The following is a 7,140-nucleotide window of genomic DNA, read 5'->3' as shown; positions in this document are numbered from 1 at the left end:
GGAAGAACAGTAGAGTCGAAGAGATGTGCCCGGAGCCGGAAGTTCTTCATCCTCTTAGCTATGTATGATCTAAGAAAACACAAAATGTATGTTTTTTGCAATTACAATGGATGATTTTACCTGCCACAGCGATAGGGCGTTTGCCTTGCACACAGCCAGCCCGGCTGACCCAGGTTCAATTTCTCAGCCCCTCTCAGAGAGCCCGGCAAGCTACCGAGAGTATCTCGCTCGTTCGGCAAAGCTTGGCAAGCTAACCGTGACGTATTCGATATGCCAAACACAGTAACAACAAGTCTCAAAATGGAGACATTACTGGGCCCGCTCGAGCAAATCGATGAACTATGGGAGGACAGTGTTTGACAGTTTTGATTTTACCTGCCAAGTAAAATCATAGAGATGTATAAGAGGCTGTCTGAAATAAAGATCAGTGCTTCTGTTCCATGAGAACTCAGCCCTCTCAATCACTTGTATGCAGTTTCTTTGATCCTCTCCTTCCCTCACGACCTGTTCGACTGTCGGCTTGTCTGCTACCCAAACGCTGGGGCTTGAGGTACAGAAGTATGTGAGCCGCCCAGAAAAGAAGGCAGCACTGCAGGTTAAAGTAAGGAAGTCCGGTGCGGGACGGTTATTGTTGAAAGTAAGGGGGAAATAATGGGGCAACATTCAAGTAAGCAAATTTTTGTATAGATGCTGAAAACTATCTTGAAAGATAGAGGAATTAAGGTTAGTACTAAGCAATTACATGTATTTTTAAATTTTAGTAATGAAATATATCCTGCCTTCCCTGTAGATGGAACAATTGATTATGAAGTATGGAAACAGGTAGGGAAAAGACTACAGGAATATTTAGAACCCCAAGGACCTGGCAAAATGCCTATTTTTGCTATTTCACTTTGGTACGTCATTAAGGACAGTTTGGGGCCATCTCAAGAAGGATGTGGTAAGGAATCGTTGCCACTAATGCAACTGCTCCAGAAAATCCCTACCACTCATAACATATGAAGTTGGCAACCTTGACAGAGGGAAATGAGGAGTCAGATGAGGAAGGATTAAATTTCTCAAATCAGGAAAAGTTAGAACAAGAGGCTACACAGTACCATAAGCCTGATGCACAGTCCTGGAAAATTGTTATGAGTTCTCCAGTAAAAGAAGTTAAACAACAGTCAAATACTGATTTACAGGATTAAAAAAAGAAGGATTTGCTAGTTTGGAGAAAACCTTTTGCAAATTACTAAATATTGTCGCTTTAAGATCTAATTTTCTTCCTCCTTACAGAGAGGAGGCCCGCAAAAATCTTTCACGTTTCCACCCTCAGTTGTGGCAGGTTTAGATCCAGTTATCAACCCCCTGGAACCAACATTAATTAATCTAGACCAGCCAGTCTTAGAGCAACAATTGAGCCCCTTTCAGGGGGAATGTTAAAAGCAAAAGAACAAGAAGAGAATGTTACGGAATGTTACAACTTTCCCATATTCACTCAGCAGGCTACAGGTCAAAAATATCATGATCTGATTCCCTTTAAGCAACTAGAAGAGTTAAAGCAGGTGTGGGCTCAATATGCGCCTATTGCCCTATTTACAGTCACAACGCTTGAAGGAATAGTATCTCAAGCTCTAACACCAAATGACTGTAAGCAACTGGCTAAGGCGTGTTTATCAGGGGGAGATTATTTGTTGTGGAAATCAGATTAGAGCTCAAAATATAGGTGTTTCTTATGACATGCTGATTGGCGAAGGACAATATATTGATAATCAAGCTCAGTTAAATTATCCTCAGGCTGTTTATCCTCAAATTGCAGAAGCAACATACACAGAGCGTGGAAGAAATTGCCCTGCTCTAAAAGGAAATCAGAAGAATTATCTAAAGCCAGACAGGGTCCTGAAGAACGTTTCAGGACTCTTAGCTCGCCTTCTTGAAGCGTGGGTGAAGTCATTCCTGATGAGCATTCAGCTGTAGTTAAACAATTGGCTTATGAGAATGCTAACAGCGCATACTTAGAGGCATTGCACCCTCGCCCTCGTTGGAAAAAAAGGAAACCGTGTGCATAATAGTCTTAACCTCAAAGAAATTAAATGGGTGTGGTTTGGGTCACCCTCCCTGGATATTCCTCTGGGGTCACAGTGAGCTGATCCAATAGTTTGGCTTTCTGATACACAGGTCTGAGTTGAGCAGGGGCCACTTAATAAAGAAAAGCTCGCTGCTGCAGAAAAGTTAGTTCAAGAACAATTAAATCTGGGTCAGACAGTGCCTTCTCATTCTCCCTGGAGCTTAACTAATTTTCATAATAAAATAAAATAAAGGGATAAAAAAGAAAAAAATCAGGAAAACGGAGGCTTTTACAAGATTTAAGAAAAGTTAATGAAACTAGGGAACATATGGGAGCTTTACAGCCTGGTTTACCTGTGCCTTAACAATTGTTTTAACTCAAGCTGGACTTTCTATTGCTCCTGAGAAAGTACAACACAAGGAGCCTTATTCTTATTTAGGTTATCAGTTATTTACAGATAGGGTTAAAATGCAAAAATTAAGCCTCAGAAAAGAAAATTTATGTACTCTGAATGATTTTCAAAAACTTCTTGGTGGCATTAATCGGATTAGAACTGGTAGTAGTAGGCCATACTACTGGTATGCTTAAGGCATTGTTTGATATTCTTAAAGGAGACTCAGATCCCAATTCTTCTTGAGCATTAACCCCTCAAGCTCTAGAAGCGCTGAAATTAGTTGAACAAGACACTATGACTCAGTCCATTGGATATTGTGATTATACTCGCCCATGGACTTTATATGTTTTACCCACTGCCCATACTCCTACAGCAGTACTATATCAGGATAAGACTTTTTTTGTGGATTCATTTACAAGCTTCTCCTCAGAAAGAGTTAACTTCTTACTAGGAAATGGTTATTGCTTTAATTGCCTTGGGTCGAGAACAATCTAACTTATATTTTGGAAAAGACCTAGGAAGAACTGGAATTCCTTTTGACAAAGACAAGCAAAACTGGTTAAATCAGTTTTCTGATTCATGTGCCATTGCTTTAGCAGATTATTCAGGTATTATTTCTAATCATTTATCACAGGACAGGATTTTGCGTTTTATGGTGACTCATCCCTTTATTTTTTCCACATAATACAGTTCAACAGCCTATTATTACTAATGCCTGTTTAATTTTTACTGATGGATCTTCTAATTGGCCATGCAGTGGTACAAACAAATGCCAGCACTCAGGTTTGGCAGACAGATTACACTTCTGCCCAAGAAACTCAACTTTATGCTATACTTCAGACTCTTAAATTGTTTAATGATGTGCCCTTTAACCTTTATTCTGATAGTCAATATGTGGTTTGAGCATTACTTGTTATTGAAACTATTCCATATACTGGAACTTCTAATCATCTTGTACAGGATTTTTTAAATCAAATTCAAGCTGTTATTCGTAAGTGAACTCATCCATGTTATTTTGGATATATTCGCGCTCATTCTGGTCTTCCTGGACCTCTTTCAGAGGGAAATGCTTTGGCTGATAAGGCAACTCAAATATTCTTTTCTCAAGCTCAAGCCACTCTACTTTCCCATAAACTTCACCATTAAAACAGCAGGAGCTTCTGCCAGCAGTTTCATGTTCCTAGAGAAGTTGCCAGACAAATTGTTAAACAATGCTCTGAATGGCCTTTGCTGTGTTCAGTGCCTCATTATGGGGTTAATCATAGATGCCTTTTACCCAATATATTGTGGCAAATGGATCTCACTCATATTCTTGCTTTAGGCAATCTTCGCTTTGTTCATGTCACCATAGATACTTATTCAGGATTTTTACATGCTACTTAACAAACAGGGGAGTCTGGTAAGCATTGTATTGAGTATTGTTTGGCTTGTTTTGCAGTTATGGGTATCCCAAAACAGATAAAAACAAATAATGGGCCTGGTTATATCGGAAAAAATATTCAATCTTTTTGTGCACATATGAATACTGCACATAAGACAGGTATTCAGTATAATCCTCAAGGACAAGGCATTGTTGAACGAGCCCATCAAATTCTTAAAAATCAATTACAAAAAATAAACAAGGGGAGTTATATCCCCTACAAGAATTTATTAAATCATGCTCTTTTTAAAAAAGTTTTTATTAGTGAAACACCATGAGGTACAGTTGTAGACTTACAAAGTTTTGTGCTTGGGTTTCAGTTATACAATGATCGAGTACCCATCCCTCCACCAGTGACCATTTTCCACCACCACAGGTCCCAGTATCCCTCCCACCCCCCCATCCCTCCCATCCCACCCTGCCTCTGTGGCAGGGCATTCCCTTTTGTTCTCTCTCTTCTTTTGGGTGTTGTTGTTTGCAAAAGAGACATTGAGTGGCAATCATGTTTGGTCTATAGTCTACTTTCAGCATGCTTCTCCCTTCCTGGGAGGATCCTCCCAACACCCTTTATTTGGTGCTCCCTTCTCTATCTGAGCTCCCTTTTCCCCAAGCATGTATGGCTGGCTTCCAAGCCAAAAATCATGCTCTTTTTGTTTTAAAATTTGACTTTTGATAAAGATGGACACACCCCAGCACAGAAGCTGTGGGGGAAAAATATAGAAAATAAAAATTCCCATCCTCTTGTAAAATGGAAAGATCCATTGGATGGAAAATGGCATGGGCCAGATCCAGTATTAATGTGGAGATGAGAGCATGTTTGTGTCTTTCCACAGGATGCTGAAGAGCCGAGCTGGTTGCCAGAGAGGTTGGTACTCCAGCTATGCCGGAAAGAAAGAACCTGATCAACTGATTCGTGCAGGTGACATTGATGGATCTGACCATCTCTGCCGAGACCCTAGTGACTATGAAGCAGATACAACAAGCATACTTTCAAGCTAAGAGAAGTCAATAGAACGTAACCATGACTGCTTTCTGTGTACAGCTAATGCTCCTTAGTTCAGCAAAGGCAGACACGTTTTGGTCTCACATTGCAGACCCCCCCCACACCCCCACACCCCCACCCCCCGTGCTGCAGTTAGCCACTTGTGGAGGAGAGCAGATTCAGTTTTACAATAATGCTATTCAGTATGCTGGATGAATAAGAGCTGCACATATTATCTGGCACCAATCAAATATTTCTTTCTCTGGAATATCTCGAGGAACTCCTATTTGTTTAGAGAGAAATTCTTCTGCTAATGGGACTTTGGGAAATGCCTTTCTTCCTATTTGAAACCTGAAAATTTGTTTAAACTTACTTATGCTGTTGTTGGATTTGTAATAGTAGTGTTTATTGTACTTTTCCTCTTATTCATATTCTTGCCTTGTTTGTTTAAAAGACTTTTGAAGAACATCTTGCAGATGAAGGCTCTTTGGCGTCATAATGAGTTACATAAATTACCACCACCTTGGTAAAATAAAAAGGAGGAGCTGCAGGGAGTTGCCTGCTTATGCAGGTCTTTAAGAGGACCTAGCCCTAGGAGCTGCCTCACTCAGAGGGCCAAGTGTACTTGGCATAGCTCTCTGTCTCACCACCTCTAATATGTGGAGTAGTCATTATGTCCCTAACTCAAGCCTACAGAGAAGTTAATACTACATCATCCTCAGTTTTCAAGAGAAGTTAATAAGAAATGGATGCATTGTGATCTTGTGGCATATGCAGGATATAACACCTTTGTAAATCACGAAAGTACACAGGAAGAGTCAGAGTGTTTTTCAGTATACTTTGTTATTATTTGTACCTTGTTCTTATTTCCCGTTACTGATCTAAGTAACATTGTTTTCATTATATCATGCTTCTTCCTATGCTTCTTATGATCTAAGAAATGTATGATCTAAGAAAACATATATGTTTTTTGCAATTACAATGGATGATTTTATGTGCCAAGTTCCTTATAGAGATATACAAGAGGCTGTCTGAAATAAAGATCAAAGCTGCTGTTCCATGAGAACTCAGCCCTCTCAACCATTTATATATAGTTTCTTTGATCCTCACCTTCCCTCTCGACCCATTCTACTGTCAGCTGGTCAGGCAATTCAACATGTTTATTGATAGAAATTACTTAAGGACTTAACAAAACAAATTCAGTTAATTTATAAACTATTTAAGTGTTTCCTTGATAGAACAGTCTTCACATGAGACCTCTGGGAAGAAAGGGGACAGAAAGAATGGTAGGTGAGATGATGAATATTTGAGGAGAAAGAGAATTTAAGTTAAAGGATTTGGGATCACATTACACAGGCCAGTCCATGGGTGGATATTCCATACCCAAGAAGCTGCCATAAGTGAGAGTAGTCATTTCTTTCTTTTGTTGTTTTTTTTTTTTAGCCATGCCCAGAGATGCTCAGAGGTAACTCCTGACTCTATGTGGTCTGGCTCCAGGTACCATATGGGATGCCGAGGATCCAACCCAGTTTGGCTGTTTGTAAGGCAAGTGCGTACCTGTTGCACTCTCTCCAGCCGCGCGAGTTGTCATTTCTTTTGGCCAGGTTAGAAAATGGGGGCTCAAGTACCTTTCATAGTAAGAAACCCACTCTCCAGCTTACTGCAGATTTTGTTCTCACCGTGGCTGAGCTGATCCAGAAGAAACTACATGGGGAGGTGAAGAAATACCCGCAGCTACAGAAGACGGTCTTGAGTAAATCCATGTCGGGGCAGCAGAAGCTAGAGGCACAGCTAACAGAAAACAATATCATGAGGAGGAATTGGCCTTGCTGGAAGGATTCAACGTGGTCTTCAAACTTCTGGGTCCCTTGTCGGTCAAACAGGAGCTGGAGGAAGTTATAGCCACCATAGGGAAGAGGCTGAACTACATCTACATCACAGCTCAAATTGTACAGCACAAATCCTAGCTCTGGGACCTGGAGTGGCATTCAGAGCAGCAAAGAGAGACGCTGGCTAAGATGCAGCAGGACTTCCAGCGTGCCCAGGCAGCAAAGGCTGGGGCTCCTGGGAAGGCCTGACCTCATGGTATGAGTATATGTGGGGAGAGGGAGGACAGGGAAGGTAATGGAAAGGGAGGGAACAGGCAGCTCCACTGTTTTATACTGTAGCTTATAAAATATGAAAACAAAAATAAATCGAGGATAAAAAATGAGTGAATTTTATGGAAAATATAATAAAGAACAAGCAAGAAACTGAGAAAATCTAGTAAAGAAAATAAATATATTTATTGTATATTC

The 7,140-nt window shown here is 40.5% G+C and overlaps 1 pseudogene; it reads left to right on the top strand.

Annotated features, from left to right (window-relative positions):
* Window positions 1-4,882: 4,882 nt before the first annotated feature.
* Window positions 4,883-6,921, top strand: LOC130028082 (prefoldin subunit 6-like; annotated as a pseudogene).
* Window positions 6,922-7,140: the final 219 nt, after the last annotated feature.

Source organism: Sorex fumeus, unplaced genomic scaffold, assembly GCF_029834395.1.
Source record: "Sorex fumeus unplaced genomic scaffold, SorFum_2.1 ptg000039l, whole genome shotgun sequence".
NCBI lineage: Eukaryota > Metazoa > Chordata > Mammalia > Eulipotyphla > Soricidae > Sorex > Sorex fumeus.
The sequence above is the reverse complement of the archived record's forward strand: the minus strand, read 5'-3'. Positions and strand labels throughout refer to the sequence as shown.